Source organism: Giraffa tippelskirchi, chromosome 4 (assembly GCF_054371585.1).
Source record: "Giraffa tippelskirchi isolate mGirTip1 chromosome 4, T2T-mGirTip1v1.2.pri, whole genome shotgun sequence".
NCBI classification, from domain to species: domain Eukaryota; kingdom Metazoa; phylum Chordata; class Mammalia; order Artiodactyla; family Giraffidae; genus Giraffa; species Giraffa tippelskirchi.
Window position 1 is genome coordinate 89,220,180 of NC_137278.1, and position 24,414 is coordinate 89,244,593.

General features: G+C 40.7%; 1 protein-coding gene across 10 annotated transcripts in view; it reads right to left on the bottom strand.

The window, feature by feature from the left end:
* The window catches only part of EXOC6B (exocyst complex component 6B), a 760,794-nt gene that overhangs the window by 16,958 nt on the left and 719,422 nt on the right, over positions 1-24,414 (bottom strand). The gene's annotated exons all lie outside the window — the stretch shown is intronic.

The window sequence follows — 24,414 nt, forward strand, 5'->3', positions numbered from 1 at the left end:
GATTCCTTAAAAAACTGGGAATAGAACTGCCATATGACCCAGCAATCCCACTGCTAGGCATATACACCGAGGAAACCAGAATTGAAAGAGACGCGTGTACCCCAATGTTCATCGCAGCACTGTTTACAATAGCCAGGACATGGAAGCAACCTAGATGTCCATCAGCAGATGAATGGATAAGGAAGCTGTGGTACATATACACAATGGAATATTACTCAGCCATTAAAAAAAATACATTTGAACCGGTTCTACTGAGATGGATGAAACTGGAGCCCATTATACAGAGTGAAGTAAGCCAGAAAGAAAAACAACAATACAGTATACTAATGCATATATATGGAATCTGAAAGATGGTAACGATAACCCTATATGCGGGACAGAATGAGAGACACAGATGCATGGAACAATTTTATGGACTCTGAGGGAGAAGGTGAGGGTGGGACGTTCTGGGAGAATGGCATTGAGACATGTGTATTGTCATATGTGAAACAGAGCACCATTCCATGTTCGATGCATGTGACAAGGGCTCGGGGCCGGGGCAGTGGGATGATCCAGAGGGATGGGAGGGGGAGGGAGGTGGGTGGGGGGTTCGGGAAGGGGAACACATGTAAACCCATGGCTGATTCTTGTCAATGTATGGCAAAAACTATTACAATATTGTAAAGTAATTAGCCCCCAAGTAAAATAAATAAATTTATAAAAAAAAAAAAAAAAGAAAAAAAAAAAAAACTATAAAACACTGGTGAAAGAAATCAAAGAGGACACAAATAGATGGAGAAATATACCATGTTCATGGATAGGAAGAATCAATATAGTGAAAATGAGTATATTACCCAAAGCAATCTATAGATTCAGTGCAATCCCTATCAAGCTACCAACGGTATTTTTCAGAGAACTAGAACAAATAATTTCACAATTTGTATGGAAATACAAAGCAATCTTGAGAAAGAAGAATGGAACTGGAGGAATCAACCTGCCTGACTTCAGGCTATACTACAAAGCCACAGTCATCAAGACAGTATAGTACTGGCACAAGGACAGAAATATAGATCAATGGAACAAAATAGAAAGCCCAGAGATAAATCCACACACCTACGTACACCTTATCTTTGACAAAGGCAAGAATATACAATGGAGAAAAGACAATCTCTTTAACAAGTGATGCTGGGAAAACTGGTCAAACACTTGTAAAAGACTGAAACTAGAACACTTTCTAACACCATACACAAAAATAAACTCAAAATGGATCAAAGATCTAAACTTAAGACCAGAAACTATAAAACTCCTAGGGGAAAACATAGGCAAAACACTCTCTGACATAAACCACAGCAGGATCCTCTATAACCCACCTCCCAGAATATTGGAAATAAAAGCAAAAATAAACAAATGGGACCTAATTAAAATTAAAAGCTTCTGCACAACAAAGGAAACTATAAGCAAGGTGAAAAGACAGCCTTCAGAATGGGAGAAAATAATAGCAAATGAAGCAATGGACAAAGGATTAATCACAAAAATATACAAGCAACTCCTGCAGCTCAATTCCAAAAAAATAAACGACCCAATCAAAAAGTGGGTCAAAGAACTAAACAGACATTTCTCCAAAGAAGACATACAGATGGCTAACAAGCACATGAAAAGATGCTCAACATCACTCATTATCAGAGAAATGCAAATCACAATCACAATGAGGTACCGTTTCACGCCAGTCAGAATGGCTGCTATCCAAAAGTCCACAAGCAATAAATGCTGCAGATGGTGTGGAGAAAAGGGAACTTTCTTACACTGTTGGTGGGAATGCAAAGTAGTACAGCCACTATGGAGAACAATGTGGAGATTCCTCAAAAAACTGGAAATAGAACTGCCATATGACCCAGCAATCCCACTGCTGGGCATACACACTGAGGAAACCAGAATTGAAAGAGACACGTGTACCCCAATGTTCATCGCAGCACTGTTTATAATAGCCAGGACATGGAAGCAACCTAGATGTCCATCAGCAGACGAATGGATAAGAAAGCTGTGGTACATATACACAATGGAATATTACTCAGCCATTAAAAAGAATACATTTGAATCAGTTCTAATGAGGTGGATGAAACTGGAGCCTATTATACAGAGTGAAGTAAGCCAGAAAGAAAAACACCAATACAGTATACTAATGCATATATATGGAATTTAGAAAGATGGTAACAGTAACCCTGTATGCGAGACAGCAAAAGAGACACAGATGTATAGAACAGTCTTTTGGACTCTGTGGGAGAGGGCGAGGGTGAGGGTGGGATGATCTGGGAGAATGGCATTGAAACATGTATATTATCATATGTGAAATGAATCGCCAGTCCATGTTCGATGCATGATACAGGGTGCTCAGGGCTGGGGCAATGGGATGACCCAGAGGGATGGGATGGGCAGGGAGGTGGGAGGGGGGTTCAGGATGGGGAACACATGTACACCCATGGTGGATTCATGTCAGTGTATGGCAAAACCAATACAATATTGTAAAGTAAAAAATAAATGAATAAAAGAAAAAAACATTTATTATTAATAATGCTAATATACATATGGCTATTAAATGAAATCTTCCTGTGAGGAAAAGTGTCCCTTCTCCTCCATTTATTTGTCCATTTATTTATATCAGTATGACCTCACAGGTATTTATTTTGTGGATTATAACCAAATACAATCATTATTCATGCTGTTGATCAAATTGTTCCATCTTTGGTCATCAGGGATGCCTGCAGATTGGCTCTCCTGTGTATTTTCCATCTGTCTATCCTTTCTTGAACAATTCGTTACTTGCTGGCACTATAAGATGTGCCAAGCTCATCTTGCATACTCCCCGCCCCTGCTTTGGAACCAGTCACTTCTCCAAGGAGCTCCGGTTCCTTGTATTGGAGAATAATTTTTAGAAACCAAGATCTGGGCACTTAGCATGCTCATTCCTATTGTGGTGTTAATGTTTCTAAGATCTATCAAAGGACACAGCTAGGAAACATATGTATATTTATTAACAGATCTATATTTACTTCTATATCTCTTTGTGAATATATTTTAAAATCATGAGCTCATATTTTATGTCAGTTCATATTCCAGGCCAACACCACAGGATTCAGTCTACCTTTCCTTCTTTCCTTATTTATCATTTCTTTCTCTGACAATGAGAAACCTGGCTCTCTATATTTTACTTACCGGTTTCATTCTGGTACAGTCTAAAGTAGTTTCAGAATTGCTAATCCAAACCCATGTGAGAAAAATAAGTTTACTAATTGTAGTTCAGTACTTTATACAGTTCTTTAAGTCGTGTCTGACTCTTTGTGACCCCGTGAACTGCAGCACGCCGGGCTTCTCTGTCCATCACTATCTCCCTGAATTTGCTCAGACTCATGTCCATTGAGTCAGTGATGCCATCCAGCCATCTCAAAATTACTTAGGTTAGCTGTTTTCTTCCTCACTCCTTTCAGTATGATTATGCTATTCTCTCAAAATTTAGTTAAAATTTATTTTTCACTGCTTGTGTTCCATTTTGGACCCCCTCACATTCTAGTTGGTTTAAATCATTTATTTTGGTGAATGATATCAGAGCTATATAAAAAGTATACGCAGAAGTATCGTTCTTTCCTCATCCCAACTACGCTGCTCTATTCTCTGCATTTCTTTCTACATCTTTTTTATTGACTCTTCACAGGTAACCAATATGGCTTCTGGTTTATCCTTCTTTTACTTCTTTTGTACAAATGAGAAGCTACGTGTGCATTTTCTTATATCCTCTTCCTTCTCACCAGAAGGGTAGCATGCTATAGATACTCTTCTGCACTTTTGATTTTTTCACTTAATGGTACTCCTAGGACTCACACCACAGATGCTAATTCCTTATCAATCATATTCTGGATTTATTCATATAAGTGCAGTTTTTATAAACTATATAAGCCATTTTCAAGGGATGGATCAGACATTATTTTGGGGGGCATTTTATCATTTAACTGGTGGAACAGGAGTGTTGGATATTTCCAGAGTAGAACATACAGATAAATGTTATGGCTTCTTCAATTAAAAGCAAACTCAACCAATCATTAGTGATGCTTTGACCTCAAACACAGAGTTATTTGTTTATGGTATTTATCAGAAAAACTAGTGTAGTAGTTGATGTGACATCTTATAAACTACAAAGGTTAATAAAAAATTAAAAATTATGTGATTATTGGTTATTATGCAAAACTGCGTACAAGTAGGAAAGGATATGACAAGGAAAGATATCAGGTTATACTAAACAAGCTATTAAATCTAGGAATATCTTTTTTTCCCTCTTCCATGAATTTTAGCTGTATGACTTCTAACTAGGGCTTTGGCAATTCTAAAGCTATCTCTAATACATTTTCATTGTTTCAGAACATGCTCATGGCTTTCTAGGACTCAAATTACAGTTCTGATTTCATGGGGTAGCAGGGGGTGGGCAGAGGGGGGAGGACAAAGACCCAGAAAGGATGAGTAAATTGCTGAAAGTCACAAAGAAGACAAATAGTAGACACGGCTTGATGACTTCTACTCCCCAAAATGCCATAGCTGTCTATTTTTTAAAATCTTCATTGATTCTGGGTAAGGCACTTGCCTAAGGCTAGGTCAAAGTTCTGAAAAGACTTTCATTTTTTGCAATGGTAGCTAGGAATGACTAGCAAAATTCAAATGAGTCAAAGTGCAAACTAGTTCAAAGCCAGACAGTGAACTAACTGGACAGAGTGTAGATAGCATCATAATAGTAGAACAAGTTCAAACTTCTAGGAAAGACCGTAAAAATGAGATATTAAGATAAGCACATCAACATACATACTTGTTCATGCATATCAACATACATACTTCTCCAACAGAACATGCAGAAGTGATTCAAATGGTTGAGTTGTTCATGGGTAAAGGAGAATTACAGGTTAATATTCAAGCAAATGGTCCCGAGGGTGCTCCTGTATTCTCATAGGCAGAAGGATTACCACCACCACCCCAACTCAGAAAGTAAAAATGAAAAGATTAGTGAAGAATGCCCTGCTTGTTCCCACTGTTGTTGTTTAGTGCCAAGTTGTGTCCAACTCTTTGCGACCCCATGGACTGCAGCGCGCCAGACTTCCCTGTCCTTCTATCTCCCCAAGTTTGCTCACTGCTGCTGCTGCTGCTAAGTCGCTTCAGTCGTGTCCGACTCTGTGCAACCCCACAGATGGCAGCCCACCAGACTCTCCTGTCCCTGGGATTCTCCAGGCAAGAACACTGGAGTGGGTTGCCATTTCCTTCTCCAATGCATGAGAGGGAAAAGTGAAAGTGAAGTCGCTCAGTCGTGTCCGACTCTTGCGACCCCATGGACTGCAGCCCACCAGGCTCCTCCATCCATGGGATTTTCCAGGCAAGAGTACTGGAGTGGGGTGCCATTGCCTTCTCCGAGTTTGCTCACTACTAGACTAGTATTTGTTACTAAAGCAGTTCATATCATGCTTACTTTTGGTGAGGAGAATTGTTCTATATATTCTCACCTTCACTGCTAATTCTTGAGATATGAGTCTCACCTCCCATGTTGATGGGGAGCTTCACAAGGATGGAGATCATGTTTCCTCCTTCTGACTACTCCACAATGTGGACCGGCATAGGGCTAGATTACCAGCAGGTAGTCAGTAAAAGCATGTTAAATAGAATTAAAATAGGTAAAACTGATATTTTATAGGAACAATATTGGGGACGGTGGGACGGACTTATAATTTGTTTCTCAGAACAAACTGTCCAAATAGACCAAACCTAGGGTCCTTCTGACCAGCACTAGAAAGAAGGTTGTCTGGGGAAGAAGGAAACATCAAATGGGAGCAATAAGAGCTATGACAGATGCGTGGGAACAAAGGGGAAGATCCTGTGGCTAGTGATGGGAATTCAGCAGATGTTTGACTTCAAGGAGTTAACTGGGCTGGCTTCTATTAGGCAGCATAGGGCCTACCTCATGTTAGGGAGAGTTTCCTCTTAAAGATTCCATGGGCAGCAAAGGACCACAGGTACACAGTGAAGGTACACACAGACAGACACAAAGACATACTGACCAGAGCCACACCTCTTTTGCCCAGAAGTGATTTTGTTTACATGTTTTCTATTGAAAAGGCACACTGAGTCCTGTAGAGAATTGTGCTCCCAAAGTATGTCCTTGTAGTAAACTTGATACATGAAAATCTGAATTTGCACTTTATATATACTCCAGAAGAAATCTTCATGTTAAACAGGTTAGATGACAAAATGATTTCAAATAACACGATCCTCTGGAACTCTTAACATACAATCTAAATGACAAAATTCTAAATATGCTACCTCTTCAGAACATGGCTACCAAATAAAGTGCAGTCAGATGGTAAAGAATCTGCCTGCAATGTGGGAAACCCAGGTTTGACCCCTGGGTCAGGAAGATTCCCTGGAGAAGGGAATGGCAACCCACTCCAGTATTCTTGCCTGGAGAATCCCATAGACAGAGGAGTCTGGCGCGCTACAGTATATAGGGTCACAAACAGTCAGACACAACTGAGCAACTAACACTTTCACTTTCATTTTTCAAACATATAGAACACTAAGCCAAGGTTTTTTTTTTTTTGGTCCACATCTAGCCTTTGACAGGATGAAACCAATTGTATCACTATAAAGTATTTTTCATAAACATCAATGCACAGGTGCCTTTTAAAAGGCAGTTTAGCACAATGAAAGACCCTCAGGCTGGAGGTCCCCCAATTGACAGTGTGACCCCAGGTAAGTCACCAAATCTGTCTTTCTCATTTGGATACGGAAACACAAGAGCTCCTATCAATAGCTGAGGGCAGATGAAGAGAACAATTGTAGAAAATCCACCAAAAGGTACAGACTTGACTAAGGACACATTTGTGTTTATTGCCCAAGGTTCCCCCAGCTCCTTGTCCTTGGTGCTGGGCCACTCTCATTCACAGACCATCTGTCTGCCTCCCATACTTCCTGACACAGAAATCTGGGCAAACACAGGAAAGGGAAAGCAGTAGTTACTTTAACAAACACAAACTGAGTACCAACAAAGTATCAGGCACTCTTCTAGGAACATGAAAGGATGAAGCAGACACTTCTACTTCTGAGAAACTCAATCTAGTAAATAACAGATACAGAGTGATGTGAGAACTATGAGATGTACTCTAACAGGGTGCAAAGAAAGTTCAGAAGAAGGGCATCTAAGCCTGAGCCAGGTAGGTGGAGACTGCCTTAGTGAATAAGCAGGACCAATGAAGCAAATGATAAATGGCCTCATATGCTAATAAGCTAAGGAGATTGAATTTTAGCCTGGAGCCTTCTCTACTTGTTTTCATCAAAGCTGCTATCTGCTTTCTTCTAGATCATGGGATGGAAAACTACAGCCACCACTTGTTTTTGCAAATAAAGTTTTATTGGAACATAGCCATGCTCATTGCTTAACATATTGTCTATGTTTATGTGCTGTAACAGCTGAGTTAAGCAGTTGTGACAGAGACCATTACAGCCTAAAAAACTGAAAATATTCACCACCTAGTCCTTTACAGAGAAAATTTGCCTCTAGATTCAGGCCAGGGAGGACAGAGTGGTCTGAAATTTTCTCAGGTGTAAAATGTCTAATAGCAAAGAAGGAAAGAAAATGGCTTCAGGGAGACAATTTTGATTATAACGTGATGGCATAAACTTCATTATCTTAACATCTTACATCATAATTCTTGTAGGATAGAAAAATGTGTTTGGGGGAAATACCTTGCTTTGTGAGATCCCCAACAGTGCCAAGACATGCAGTGGAGACAGGGGACAGAATTTGTTGCTCTGGTTTCTGAGAGGCAGGGAGCTAATCTAACAAGAGGAGACAACTAACATGTGTGAGAAGGGCTAAGAAGGGAATTCCTATTGTTACTGTTATTATGGCCCCAAACAACTTTGGAGATCTGGGATGGCTGATTAACTGACTTTTTCAAAGCTGTTTGCTGTGTAGTGTATGATATAAATCGCCCCTAAAAATCCATACCCTCAATCCCAACCTAAAGACAATTCAGTAGATCTGTTCTTAATTGCTTGGGTGAATGACTTTTTTTTTTTTTAAAGGCTGAGTTTCACACCTAGAAAGCTGCATAGCTACACTGTGGAAAGGGGAACCCAGGAAACAAGAAGACTGGAGGTATCTAGGGATCCACGGAAATCTGAAAGAGGTCTTTCGATTTTCCACAGGCTATGAAACTGGGGTGGGGAGAGGGTCCAAGTTTCTCTGGATCTCTATAGGTTAAAGGGATCTGGCTTAAACCTGAGTTTTGCAACAATGGCCACTCTATAGGCTGGCACTGGGGCCTCCCAGAAAGTTCTGCCTTCTTCCTCTTTCTCCCCCGGATGAGTGCAGCAGGCAAGGGGCAAACAGTGGCTATGCAGTTCCCTGTTTTTCCTCCAGCCCAGCTGCCAGGTGGATGGAAGTTTCATTCAGCTCTTTATCAGAAACCCATTACATGTCGGCAGCTTCGTCTGGAAGGGAACGTCACTCTGGGAAATATTTATTTGCCTCATAAATATGGGTTTAGAGGGTTGCTATCTAAACTTTTCACCTCTGAGACTACCCCGGTAAACAGAAAAGGAAAGACAGAGAGGCTTACAGCTCTTTCATTGTCATCAATTGGTATCTGAGGGAAGATTCCCAAAATTCAAAAAATTTTAACACTAAGCATTCCTTTGTGTCAGAGACTGTATTGTAAGGTCATTTCTCACTCATGACAGCATCTATCCTGCTGCAGGGTGATAATTACCATACTGTACATACATGTTCAAGGGGAGGATGGGAGACTGCCCTGGGCTGAGTTGCCCCTTGTTGGGATGGAGAAGGGGGAAGGCAGGCAGGTGTTGGTTTGGATGGACTGCTGCCATAGATGTGGCAGAAGGAGGTGGGAGCCATGGGCCAGTTCCTTTTCAGCATATTGTGATTTGTTAAAGTTTGCTAGGTAGGCGGATTAGGCACTATACTGTTGAGTTTTTAACTAAACTACTCTTCTTCCCTCTCTGGTCAAAATAAATAAGTTTAAAAATACCCCTGTAAAGACACCATGAATTGAAGATAATATTAACAATAAAGTGTAAGCAGCATCAAGAAAATGGCAGAGCATACAAGTCTGCAGATCATGTGCAAGTTCTTTATCATCCACACTACAAAGTAAAAACAATGATGACTAATTAGCTTTGATAAAGCAGTTTGCCAAACCTGAAATTATAAAAAGGCTATTTAAAACATGATTCATATCCACTATTGTGAACAATGAACTTAACTTAGCCTAAGTACATAGTGTGCCTTGAAATATTAATGATAGTAACATGAGTATGTACATGCACATGGGCATCACATAGACTTTCAAAGGTAATATAATTTCTGTTTTTTAAACTGAGGTGGGGAGAAGGGTGTGTGTGGGACTATTCTTTTGTAGCCATTCAGTATCTAATTACAGTTTGTTAATAAATTGTTATACATATACATATATTTGGGGTGAGTCCTCAAGATGTCTTTGTCAACAGTAGTGGCCAATCAAAAAAGTTTGGAGATACTGGTTAGACAACCTGCAGGAAAACTATCAAAATTCATAATGAAAATGGTTTGGGTTCTCTTTTGTAAGTGGATAGATTAGAAACATTAGTTATAGAACACTATTTCTTGTCTTATATGAGTCATTACAAATTACTGTCCAGGAACTTCCAGATTGGCCTAAGAAAAATTATCTGACATCAAAACGGTAGTTAAGCAGGAAGCATCCTTATATCCTGGATAAGTTTAGAACAAGCTAGAATCTCAGTGGTCTGGGAAATACGCATGGGTCTGGACAAAAGGCTCAGCACTAGAAGGCTAGCTTCTGAAGGCCCTTAGCCCAGAAAGGTATGCATTTCAAATCTATTTCGTTCCGTGTGTGAGGGGTTGGAGATCGAGTAAAACTGCAACTCAGATTCCACTGCCAAATTTTGGAACTGATCAATAGACCAATTAAAGAAGTATTAGATGATAAATGGTTTTCAACCACCAAGGGACGCTTTTTGTTTGTTTCCCCTCTATAAACTCCAAACCACAAAAGGGCTCTGCCTCCTAAAGACTGTGTGAAGTAAACACTAGTTCCTAGGAAGGCTAGAGACTCAGCCCCATGGGGTTGGGGTATTTGCTGGTTCTTTTTCATTAAATTTCTTTCTGTCCTTTCAATCCCATTTTCCTAATTATATTTTATGTATCATTCTAATGAGCCACCTCAAGGTCATTTTGGAAATAGGTGGAATTAAACAAATTTGATAAAAAGTGCTGTGGAGCATGTCACTTGCCCTTGGGAGCCAAATGAAGGCATTCAGGACAAGGAAAGATGGGAGAGGCCCAAATAATTTCAAGTTTCAGTCGTTCAAAAGGATGGGCACAATTTAGATCAAATACAGAAGAGGATGGAGGGAATTTCAGACAAAAGACTAGTGGAAGTCAAGGTGCAGAAAGGGGAGTAGCTAAGATGTGTTCAAGGGAAGAATCAATTGGACATTTCTTGAACACTTACTATGCGATAGATTCCACTGGGCCAGGCAACTTACTCATCTTATTTTGTTTAATTTCTAGGAAAATCAATCAGGGCCCAGCATCACAGCCCTGGATCTGCCAATAGCAGACAGTCCTACTACTAAGTAGGACTCCTCTAAAAATCACAGTTACTGATGACCAGAAACATTAATGTCCCTTCTAGCTCTAAGATTCTAAATCCAGAGAATTTGTTTTCTTTTTTTAAAATTAGTTTATTTATCTATTTTTTAACTTTACAATATTGTATTTGTTTTGCCATACATTGACATGAATCCACCATGGGTGTACATGTGTTCCCCTTCCAGAACCTCCCTCCCACCTCCCTCCCCATCCCATCCCTCCGGTCATCCCGGTGCACCAGCCCCGAGCACCCTGTATCATGCATCGAACCTGGACCAGTGATTTGTTTCACATATGATAATTTACATGCTTCAGTGCCATTCTTACTGGGAAGTAAACAACTATAGGACACAGAGAGTAATTCTCATCATTTAGCAGGAATGAGCCTGCTAAAATGGCAAGTTGTGTGGAATTGCAGAGAAGATGACCGTTTCTTCGTCTTGCAGAGGAGGAAACAGGTCAAGAAAGATTTCATGATTACAGGCAAAGCTTCCGTGAATGGAAGCGGGATTAGAACATAAGCCCTTGATTTCTAGTCAACTTTTCTTTCAATTATGTGGTGCAATTTAACTAGCTGGTGAAGAACCAAAATCTATGAGAACAAATGCCTAGATTAGGTGAATGAGAAGGGAAGAGGTTTTTTTTTTTTTTAATTAAAAAATAAAGTGAAAAAGAATACATAAAGTCCATCTTAGCCCTAGTGAACAAACGTTAACAATATGTCTAATTTAGTTTAGATCTTCCCTTTGTTTTCAAAAAATAAAACATAAGTAAAGGTGAGGATGCCTTTATGCCTTCTTGGAGGAGACTACCATCATGATTTAATTATGTAATCGCCTAGACTTTTTTTTTTAAAGGGCTTCCCAGGTGGCTCTAAGAACTAGCAGGAGACATAAGAGATGTGGGTTCTATCAATGGGTGGGAAAGAGCCCCTGGAGGAGGGCCTGGCAACCCACTCCGGTATTCTTGCCTGGAGAATCCCATGGACAGAGGAGACTGGCAGGCTACAGTTCATAGGGTCGCAGAGTTGGACACGACTAAAGAGACACAGCATACACATAGCACAAGCTTTTACGCTTTTACTACTTCTGCTTCATTGACTATGCTACAGTCTTTGACTGTGTAGATCACAACAAACTGTGGAAAATTCTTAAAGAGTTGGGAATACCAGACCACCTCACCTGTCTCCTGAGAAACCTGTATACAGGCCAAGAAGCAACAGTTGGAGCTGGACATGGAACAACAGACTGGTTCAAAATTGGGAAAGGAGTACGTCAAGGCTGTCTATTGTCACCTTGGTTATTTAACTTATATATAGAGTACATCATGCAAAATCCTGGGCTGGATGAATCACAAGCTGGAATCAAGATGCTGGGAGAAATACCAACAACCTCAGATATACAGATGATATCGCTCTAATGGCAGAAAGTGAAGAGGAACTAAAAAACCTCTTGATGAGGGTGAAAGAGGAGAATAAAAAAGCTAGTTTAAAACTCAGCATTCAAAAAACTAAGATCATGGCATCTGGTGCCATCACTTCATGGTAAATAGATGGGAAAAAGTGGAAACAGTGACAGACTTTATTTTCTTGGGCTCCAAAATCACTGCAGATGGTGACTGAAATTAAAAGATGTTTGCTCCTTGGAAGAAAAGCTATGGCAAATCTAGACAAGTGTATTAAAAGGCAGACATCACTTTGCTTGCAAAGCTCTGTATAGTCAAAGCTATGGTTTTTCTAGTAGTCATGTATAGATATAAGAGTTGGATCATAAAGAAGGCTGAGCGCCGAAGAATTGATGCTTTTGAATTGTGATGCTGAAGAAGACTCTTGAGAGTCCCTTGGACAGCAAGATCAAACCAATCAATCCTAAAGGAAATCAACCCTGAATATTCATTAGAAGGACTGATGCTGAAGCTGAAACTCCAATACTTTGGCCACCTGATGCAAAGAGCTGACTCACTGGAAAAGACTCGGATGCTGGGAAAGATTGAGAGCAGGAAGAGAAGAGGGTGACAGAAGATGAGATGGTTGGATGTTATCACTGACTCAATGGACATGAGTTTAAGCAAACTCTAGAAGATAGTGAAGGACAAAGAAGCCTGGTATGCTTCAGTCCATGGAGTCGCAAAGACTCAGACAAGACTTAGTGACTAAACAACAACAACAACTAGAGAGACAATATATGGTAATGTTTTGTGTTTTACTTTACATATATATTAAAACATTGTATACAACATTCTGTAACTTATTTTTTTTCATTCAGTATTTTGTTTTCACAGATAGCTAGTGGGAACATGCTACATAGCACAGGGAGCTCAGCTTGGAGCTCTGTGATGACCCAGATGGATGGGATGGGGGTGGTGGTGGGAGGGAAGTCCAAGAGAGAGGGGATATATGCACACATGTACCTGATCCACTTTGTTGTACAGCAGAAACTATCACAACATTGTACAGAAACTATACCCCAAGTGAAATAAAGAGAATGCTTTCAAGATCTACCTACGTTGATCCATGTAAACCTAGTTCACTGATTTTTGAGTGCTAAAGCATATTCTCCACTGTATAAGCATATTTAAATATACTACACTGTATTTATCAAACTCATTAACTGATGGGAATTTGCACAACTGTGTTTCTGGCTGATAGGGAATCTGTAGTGCCTGCAAGGAACATGCAGCATTTTAGGTGAGTATAGTGAGAAAGGGGTGTCAGTTCATCCTTACCACCATACATGTCTGAAACGATAGCAAAGTGTCCTGTCACTTAACGGGCCAACTTAAATACCTGCTGAATCTGACACGACAGCCAGTGGCACAGAGAAATCTCGGTCCATGCCAAGGCTCTTAAAGAGTAACTGAAAGGGTCGCCATCTCTCCTTGAGAAAGAACATGCAGAGGAATAAAGAAAGAAGCACACCCACTCTGACTAGAATGAATATAAACACAAAACAATTCTCCTCTGAATAATAAAGTCTAGAAGTTACATTCTCATTTCTGAGCCTCTGGGAATGGACCAGGAAGTTTCTAAAGTATTTTCAAAGATGAGGTTGACCTGAGGTGGCAGAGAATGGCAAACTCTGCTTCAGTAGTTATTTTCTTCTGTCTCAAACTTAAAGCACCTAAATGCCCATTTAGCTAGTGTTTGACTTGGTGGGAAGGAGAAATTAGGAGAAGAAAGAAGCCTCCTTGGGGGAGAATTTAGTGTCATTCTCTGAGATCCTAGAATGGAAAGAATTCTTCTGTTATTTTGCAAAGATAAAGCAACCTTCTGGTTTCTTGTATGGCCAGAGTAATAAGGTCCTTGATGGCATGGGAGCCTTCATCCTACAAAAGATCTTCCTGTTTATTATCTCTGGGTTATAGTATGGCTTGTTGTAAGGTCTCAAACAAATCATTATGGTTTTCTGAATCAATCAGTGATGTGAATTTGTTAAAAAAAAAAAAATGCTCCAATTTATTGAATAAAGGTATGAAAAGAGACATAGTAAGTGAAACCACTTGAAAATTTCACATTGTTATTATAGTTAATAACATTCTTATCACAGGGCATCATTACTATTCAAAGATATTTCTAAAAAGCAACTAAACATTACCCTTCATGAACTTTAAAGCAACAAAAATTGTCTAAATTTTGCTTCAATGTAATATAGGCTGGAGCCCCTGGCTTTCATTCAAGCTACAACTCCCTTCTCCTGACCCCAGGGCTTTCACATCCATATTATTTGTAAGCCAGGGGCAGATGGACATTCTCCAGATTAGCATTTGTCCATGTGGCTTGTTTCCTGGGAGCTGAGTTCCTTCAAGGGCCAGATTATAAAGCAGTGGCTTTTGGGAGGGGACCACCCACACTTTAAATACAGTGGGTAAACTGTGGGAAAAACAATCTAGTGTTTTACCTGAGACCTTTCGCATGTCTGTTAGAAAATAACCCCAAAAGAGCTACCACAGTGCACTGGCAAATCACTGCCATCTTGTCAGCCCTTAACTAGTCCTCTCCACAGACTAGCCCCCATTCCTGACTGAAAAGGTCCTCTTCAGCAGCTAAATTTTCCCAACATCTTTCCCCGCCCCCATTATGGATCTCAAGATCAAACATTTTACAACACTGGGCTGGGAGCAGAGGGAAGGGGATTAAGAGATCTTCAGAGTTATAAAGATGAGTGGTATTGAGCCAAATCCAAGTCAATCTGCCTAGGAGCTATAGTTCAGAATTTCCACTGTGTCTCACTTCTGTGGCCCTGGGCTCTCATGAAAGTGGAAGTATTAATGCCTACCTTGGTAAAGTACTTAGCATAGTGCCTGGCACACAGTAAATGCTCAGCAAATATTAGTTATGATGACGATAATGATGAAAGAAGGAAAAGCAGAAAATGACAACAAAGCTGACCAATTCATCTCTGCCCTCACAATGCCCTCATGCTGTTCTCTCATGAGGAACACCTCCCTTTTCTCTATGTCCCATCGAGACCTTTCCCTTTCTAAAGAGACCCTTAAGAAGCCTTTGTCACAATAGTTCATTTGGTAGTATCATTGTCCATCTTAAACTCCTAATTATTATTAGGTCCTCCAGGTACAATGGCTCACTTGATAGTATCAAAACCCAGCTTAAACTCCTAAATATTATTATTATTTTTGTCTTGCCTCCGCAGGGAGATTATAAGCTCCTTAAGCACAGGATCTTTCCCTTTGCTTCTACCTGACACAAGCCTGGGCCCATGTTAGCTATGAAATACTTGATGTTAAGTGTAGTTACAGAGGTTTCTATTTCCTGGTCACAGAGTGGTACCAAGCACAGTACACAGGGAATTTCCCAGCTGAAGGCTGTGTCTTCTTGGCAGCTCAGGATTTCTGAGCTTTTCTTACTGTCTCATACTACTCAAAAAGTCCTATGTTGGCTGAATGCTGGGAAAGCCCACATTCCCTAAATACTCCTCAAATGAGTAAGGGGTTCTAGAAGCTGGTTTAAGATTTAATGCTTGCCACAGATAATTCATGTTTGTCTTTCATCAACAGCCTCTTGATGAAAGTGAAAGAGGAGAGTGAAAAAGTTGGTCTAAAACTCAACATTCAGAAAACTAAGATCATGGCATCTGGTCCCATCATTTCATGGCAAATAGATGGTGAAACAATGGAATCAGTGAGAGACTATTTTTCTGGGTTCCAAAATCACTGCAGCTGGGGATTGCAGCCATGAAATTAAAAGATGCTCACTCCTTGGAATAAAAGCTATGACCAATCTAGACAGCATATTAAAAAGCAGAGACATTACTTTGCCAACAAAGGTTTGTCTAATCCAAGCTATGGTTTTTCCAGTGGTCATGTATGGATGTGAGAACTGGACTATAAAGAAAGCTGAGTGCTGAAGAATTGATGCTTTTGAATGGTGGTGTTGGAGAAGACTCTTGAGAGTCCCTTGGACTGCAAGATCAAACCAGTCAATCCTAAAGGAAATCAGTCTTGAATATTCATTGGAATGACTGATGATGAAGCTGAAACTCCAATACTTTGGCCAGCTGATGCAAAGAACTGACTCATTGGAAAAGATCCTGATGCTGGGAAAGATTGAAGGTGGGAGGAGAAGGGGGCGACAGAGAATGAGATGGTTGGATGGCATCACTGCTTCGATGGACATGAGTTTGAGTAAGCTCCGGGAGTTGGTGATGGACAGGGAGGCCTGGCGTGCCGCAGTCCATGGGGCCACAAAGAGTCGGACACGACTGAGCAACTGAACTGAACTGAACAGATAATTCACTAATTAGTAATTCTTGTTCCGGATATTGGAATGCTAATTACATTCCCACATTCCCAAGAGAGCTGCTGAGGTACAGCAGAGGTATGTTCCCCAAGCACATCTATATTGGCCCAAGGAATTGGGTTTATGGCAAATGAGAGCTGGTAACAAATCATCAAATAACCACTCCTCTACTATAAGTTGCTGATGCTTAGGCTATGGGTCCTCATACAGCCCACAGATACTGCCTCCATAAGCTTCTGGAATTCTCTAGCCTGCAGACATGTCTGTCCGCAAATGGGATGGAAAACAAAGCACAGCCCTACAATGGAGGGAACTTCTGACAGGGTTCTATCCAGAAGCTGTGGTCAGCCTTCTCTGGATACTAGCAATGTCCCCTCCCTCATCCTCATACCTCTAGGGCCAGATCATAGGTATTCTTGGCTTTCAACTCGAAATCACCTTAGGGTCCATGCATGTTTACTTCTTAGTGTTTAGCACTGTGTAGTGGGGCAGAAAAGAAGCTCAATAAATGCATGCTGACTGATGGTTGTCAGAAAGCATCACAGGAGGCCAATGTGGTGGAGGCCCTTGAATACATCACAGCAAAAACGTCAGTCTGAGGTCTTCTCCAGGGCTTCCCCGCTGGGCTCCTGGTGCTTCTCTGGGGGCACCAGAGTCTGCCTCCACAAGGTGCTGGTCTGTGCTCTCTGCTGATGTTTCTTCATGCTCTCCAAAAGGCGGAGAATGGGTGGAAAGGCTCAGCCACAGGATATTGGACTGTTTACAGTTGGCCAGGCCAAGATTAGCGTGAGCACAACATATGCCAAGTTCATTGGAAGTTACATTTTCCCTTTGTTTACACATTAAAGGGGAGAAGACCAGAAGAAAAAAAAAAAAGCAGGTGACCTCCTGTTAACCTCACCCGTCTGCAAGAGGCTGCTGCCCTCACCTCTGAATGAACTTTCAGATTATCTCAGACAAGATTCACCTTGCGCTGAACTTGTGCGCCTGCTCTGAAGCCCCCAGTCACGTAGCTGTGATTAAACATTACAGAGTGGCCATAAATTTACAGAAGTATTATTGTGGCTTGCTTTCCTCTTTCTTCTTTGGGAGAGGAAGAGAGCTATGGGTTTAGGGTGGGGGGAGTTAAAAAAAGGGAAACTCAGAGTCAAACAAACAGTTCCTTTTCTCAGCTCTGAACAAAAGAGAAAACACTGCATAGGTACCCCAGAAAGAACGGGAAAGAAATCTGGCCATGTGAGAGAAATCAAAGCTCTAGAAGACTCCAAAAGCCCCAAACTCAACAGAAGAGCTGAGCTGCTCTTGATCCCATTTCCAGGCAATCTGCAAGTATGCCGGTGAACACAAACCTGTTCTGCCCTGACTCCTGGCTTGTCATTAAGGGTATCCCTGAAGTAACACTTCTGCCTATATGAGAGATGCTCTTCCTTGGGTTTGCTGTACAGAATGGGGCAAACTGAAGGGCAGCAGGCAGGAGAAAGAAGCCTGAAAGAAAACACTGCTTATTTTGTTCTTTGAGCTGCTATGGGAGATGAGGATGCCCTGACATCTGGGACGTTTAAACAGTGACTGGACAAAGACTAGACCGTACTCTAAAGGAAACACCCTGTAGCTGTACCCGGGAGACTGACCAGATGACCCAAGAACATTTATTTCTATGATTCACTGTTTCATGCTTAAAGAAAAAAACACGGATATTCCACTGAAGTGAAGCTTGCTAAACCCTCTAAGATTCCAAAGCCAGGATACGTTTGCAAAAGGCCTGTACTGACCATTAAACAATGAGACCTCTATAACCAGAAAAGGCCACAGAGTACCCTGTTTGATCCAAAAGAATTGTAAAATGTGGTCAGGAAGCCCAGACTGAGGTGATAGGCTCTGGCCAGCAAAGTCACCTTTGGAAAGGAGTCATTCTGTCTCTGGTTACCCTACGGCAGAGACACGGGTGCTAAAGAGGCTCATTGTTTCTACAGTTGGCAAGGCCTTGACCATAAAAGCAGAAAAACCCAGGGTCCATGACATGAGGAAAGCAGCTGGTGGCTTAGCTCAGCTTCCATTCTAGGCAAGACCTCTCACTGCTCAAAAGAATCAGGCCTTCAGAAATGCTTTGGCATTGCCTTTGACACACAGAGCTGAGTGGGGAAGTGAAATGGCCATGGAGCCAGGACAGTACTGGGGGATATTTAAGTTTGGCATGGGGATTCTGAAGTCAGCTTCTAGTCACGGGGGCAACTGGTGTCCAAAGTTTTAGCCTGGACTTGGAGAAGAAAGAAAACAGGTTCTTGCCTCTCTAGTTCAAGTTCTGTGTGTGGTGGTGAGTCCTGGAGTCTGGACATATGGAGGCTGAGAATCACGGGAAAGTAGAGTGAGCAAGCAGGAGGCTGTAATGAAGCCGACAGTCTGAAATCAGGCAAACAGTTGCATAACACATAGATACCAGCCAAGGGCAATGAGACAGACTCAACAGGTCAGTTAGGAACTGAAAAAGTAAACTCAGGGAGGAAGAAAGGCAACTATGTTCCAGGAGGAAGAAAGGCAAGTATGTTCCAAGAGATAGAAAATAAGAAAGTATACCATTGGGTGGCAACTTGGGGGTGAGGGTTTGGGAAGCATAATAAAAATTACATTTGTTGTGAGCTGAAAGAGGGCCAGGCATTATATTAAATGCTCTTTTGGCACTGTCTCATTCAATTTTATTCTAAGAGGAAGATACTATTACCATGCCCATTTTACAGATAAGGAAACTGAGGCACAGAGCAAATAAACAACTGCTTAAAAGATCACTGCTAATAAAGAAACAGGTCAGAAGTTGAACTCAGGTTTATCTGATTCAATGCATCTTTAAATATGAGAGCAGAATCTTAGAACCAGGAAGGAAATCTACAAAAGTTCATGTTGGTAAGATTGGATAAAATGTCCTCCTTTCCCTACCATCCTTCAAGATCCTGCTTAAGTCCTTATCTCCTTTAGGAAAACTTGAATACTGCTATCGGCTTCTTAGATTTATCCCTTCTCTGAACTCCATTTGCACCTATTGTTTATGGTTCACAGGAAGCACTGTGTCACATACTTTTCTATTCTTCCAACTACTCGTCCCTCACAACTGGACAGCTGATTATGTCAGTAACAAGATGTTGATACAGAGAGAAACCCAAACCCAAGGAGATAAAGTCTCCCAGAATAGAAAGTCAGTTCTTTGCAATCTGAGATCCACAATGCCTAACATGGCAAGGCACACACAGTGGGGCCTCAACACGTTTGTGACTAAGCCCCCAGAAACCAACAAAATCTCTTACTGTACAAAGTGAGGAAACATTTTATAACAAAGAGAGTTGTTTATCAGCAGACTGTGCTGGAGTGGAGGGTGTAAGGGATATGTATGTGGGAGTAGAATGAGACCTATTTCTTTTGAGTATAATTTTTCCCATAAATGATGTAGCTTTACTGTGTATTTCTTTATAAAAACAAAAAATGCTCTCTGCAAAAAAATTCAAGAAAAACTTTTTTAACTCAAAAAAAAAAAAAAAAGACAATGGAAAAGCTATCATCCATATCTCATCTCTGAGGGATAATAACTGACAATGACTTGGTATCTAGCCTTCAAGACTATTTTCTTACCAAAACAGAGCAAATTATACGTACTTTCAACGGTTGATTTTTTCAATAATATAGCACATCTTTTACTGATAGTAAAAAGAAGTTATACTGATGAACTTAATCATTTTAAAGACGCCACAGTATCTGTTTTTAACAGCTATACACCATACTAAGTTGAACAAATGCCTTGCTGGCAGATATTTTGGGTTCCCCCTAATCCTTTCCTATGTTACTCAATGCCTTGATGAAATACTGAATATACATCATTGTGCATTTCTTCAATTGTTCTTTAGGAAATAACACAAGATCTAATATAGTACAGTGGTTAAATGTATTGACTCTGGATCTGGACAGGCTAACTTAGATTATTAGCTCTTCAACTTACCAGCTTTGTGATCTTAGGCAAGTTATCTAACTTCTTTATAATTCAGTTTTTCATTATCTATATAACAGGGATAATAACACACACCTTGGCAATGCTGTGAGGACTGAATAAATTACTTCACACAAAGCATTTAGAACAGTGCCTTTCACATAGTAAATGCACAATAAATGTTAGCTATAATGATGTCGATAATGATACTTGATAAATTTCTGGGAGCAGAATTCTCAGTCACAGTTTTTGATATCCATTGATAAACTGTCCTCCAAAATGGTGTATCAACTTACTCTCCATTAACATACATCAAAGTGTTTTTGAATGGAAATACCTGAATAGAGCCTAGATGAATGGAAAGTGTTAGGAACCTCAGTGATTCCTATCTACCACAAGATCCCATGCTTTCTTGCTCTGATGCCTAAATCATATATATGTACTGAAAATCCAGAGAATGCACTGAAAATACCCAGAACATTCTGGAAGCAGAGTGCTAAACTGCACTTATCTAGTGCTTTATGATTTGTAAAATGTGTTCACATATATTCTCATTTTGAAGTATAAACAATACTTTTCCACAATAATAAGTTATTGGCTATGAAAACTCATACTCTCCAACTGGAACAGTTGAGGGATGATTAAGTTACAAAATAAAATGAATGCCTAGTCTCCTCTTAACTCTTTCCTAGATCTTAGACCCAGCCCTGCACCTCACAATGCTATAAACTCAGGGTGCCCGCACCCTTCATTGCAAATCATCAAAAATTCTCTAAGGTTCTCTTGTCTTCCACTGCCACTAATCAAGCATTCAGCACCATCTTCTCTTTGGATTTTATCTTACAATCATAGCTATTTCTCTCTATTCCATAGTAACTCCCTTCTTTCTTCATTTGTCAGGTTTCTAAAGAAGCAAAGTTCAGCCTGATGTCTTTAGGACCTCTAAATTTCTTCATCTTAGCATACTCTCCTGCGAATGGGAAGTGTAAGAATTCCACTCGATCAGAAGCTATATGTGTTTCAAAGAGCCAACGCAGACTTCAGCTCATAGAAGAAAAGAACAAGTGGCTCATTTAAGAAATGGGGCTGTAGTTACATTTCCGATCATTACAGTATTTGCCGAAGTAAAGGCTTATGTCTGCATCAGAGAATGGGTGCTATAACCTGTGTCCTCAGTGTTAAAATCAAGCCAAGTGCACTGAAAATATAATTGTGAGCACCCGAATACAATGGCCATAATCAAGGCAATCCTTCTTTCTTAAAATAAATGGCATTTAATTTTGGTCTTCAGGGATAACGTATTTTATGACTGCTCTTTACAAATGAATATGATGCACCCAATGATGGTATTAAAGTTACTGTAAATAATAAGGCTTTCTTTCGGTGGGTATCTGTAGGTACCCTCTCTTTCCGATCCTAAACTTTTGCTTGCTATCCCTAATTCTCTTTGGTTGTACAAATATTATTTCTTAGGGATCTAGTCAGTTACCCTTTATTGAATATTTTCTCTGCATTCACCATCATGTGAAATGCTGTGAGGACTACAAAGCAAAGAGACAATACTACCTCTGCCCTCAAGGAGGCTACAATTTAACTGGGCATCCAGACCAATGTATTTGTCAATACAAGTACTATTTTATGGATGGCATGTTGTTAATTTTCCCTTGATGCTGAATAAGATAAGCATATTGCGCAGGAAGGTATGGATCACTACAGAAGGTTTAGAAAGGAAGAACAGTGGACGATAACACTGTCTGGTTCATACTAGATACCTATTTCCTAGAACAGTGCCTTACACATAATAGACACCCAACAAATATTTATAGAATGAATTACCCCCTCTCCTGATCTGCCATCTATTTCAAATCTAAGGGACCAGGTGTTTTCCAGGACATCTACCTTTCCCAAAGGGGCCCCAAGCCATTACAATTTCCATAAGGTTGTGCAGTTTTCTGGCAGCCGTCCCAGAGGGGGATATGCTTCACGTAGCAAGTCAGTGTGCACTGCTTCTCCAGGGACAGTGCCCACAGGAGCTTGGTTTGCACTACTAATGAGAATTTTTTTGTGTGTGTGGTCTGTAATGGAGAGGCTTGTTTCCTCAGCAAAGCATGCACACATCCCTTTAGAAACCCCGTGGCTCACACCCCTATCAGTCGTTAGCTGACCGGGAGAGGGCATTCAGCTGTGAAATCTTTGAGATGATGTCTGGGTTACAAGAGAGCAACCGAGTTTACAATGGCTTTTTCTCAAAGTGTTTTCACTTAGGACTTATCTGAGGGTGCTGACGACGAAAGAATAGCAGGCTGAGTCAAATGGTCTCGGTAGAAGGCAAACACACCACCTCTCACCCTCCCCAGGCAACCACTGTTTCCTCTTGCCAGAGCTGATCCAGGAAAGGGTTAGCAGTTTTATTCTCCTCCCTCTCCACCTGAACTGTGTCCTGTCTGCACCAAATGCCTGGGCACCTGTGACCTCTAAGACTCAGTCCTCAATGAACCAGTTTATATGCCCCCCTGCCCCCTTGCAGAGATTCAGTTACAGATGTACTGACAGGTGATGCTGGGGAAAGTCATAATATTTCTGGACTCAATTTCTCCATCTGTAAAATGAAGTTTGGGGGCTAATTGATTTCTAAGGGCCCTTTTCGAGCTCTGAAACTTAATCTTTAAATATGCCATATTCTCCAATGAGAGACTGAGGTGGGAAATTGAGCCTTCCTTTTCTACTAAAGCTGTACTGCCAGGGAAAGTCAAGCCTTTAGAGAAGTCAGGTACAAGGTCAGGACTAAGGTTGGCAGAGTTATTTCCACACATGCATTCATTTTCTCATCTACTCATTAATGAAGACCCATAATGAAGACCTCCCACTTGCCCCAAAGAGCGCGAAGCCATAACAGAAACAAAAACTTGGTCACTGCTTGAGATGGAACATTATACCACACCCACCTCAGGGCAGGCTTTATGAAGATTTTAATGAGGCACCATGCCTGGCAAGGTTACTAGAAGGTGATGAGCAGAGTTATGAATGACTTTTAATTACCCAAGTCCCCACTTCTCATTGTGAGTTTATTATGTGGTCAGGTAGCATAATCAAGGATTACTAGGAAACCAATGTAATTCTGGATAAAAGTAGTCATTGTTTTGTTAACCTCAGAGGCTGTGTGAAGGATTTAGGAGGTTGTATATCAGTTTGGTTGACTGTCCCTTTGGTTTGGCTTTCTCTGCCATCCAGTGTTACCCTAAGCTATTTAAAGTTTTATTTCTGTGATTCTCCATAACGGACTTTTCCCAAACCACAAAGCCCTTCACTGCCCTAATGAGTCTCTACCACCAACAGGAGTGTGTGGAATCCCTTAGGTGTGTTGAGATGGAAAAAAAAAAAAAAGGCTCCATTGCTTTGGAATATGCTGAGGGTGTTTCTCCCTTTGGCCCAAGAACACTGAGTTAAAATGAGTGCTGTTTCAAAGGTAGTGTCTGGCCTAGGCTGGTGCCTCTCTTTGTAGAAAGGTGACATCTTTGCCTGAAAGGGGGCCTGAAGCATTTCTAGATGCAGGGAGCAGAAACTGTTTCAAAGAATGTGACGGTAGGTAGATCAGCTACCAACAGAACTTTTTATCTTTGTCTGATTCAACTTTTAGTCCCCTCCATAGTTCCAGTTTCTTGGGGCAGGGCAGGCTATTTTATGGCTTGTTGTAGAGATTTGCTTTAATTACTAATGTCTCATAGAAATAAACCCAATTTCTAACACACATAGGAATAGAATAACCCTAGAAAATAATAGCCCTATAAAAGAGGACTTGGAGTTGCTGGTACTGAGAAGGGATAAAAGAATAGGGTAATAAAAAAAATTAAATGTCAGTATCAAGCATATTAACTGAACTGAAAATCCCTATGTGGATAATAAAACACCTTTAACTTAATAATAATAAAAATGCATTTGATGTAGATAACAAAGGGGGAAATGAAGCAGGAATCTGCATCTTGTTTCCTTCCAAGTTATTTCTCACAACTT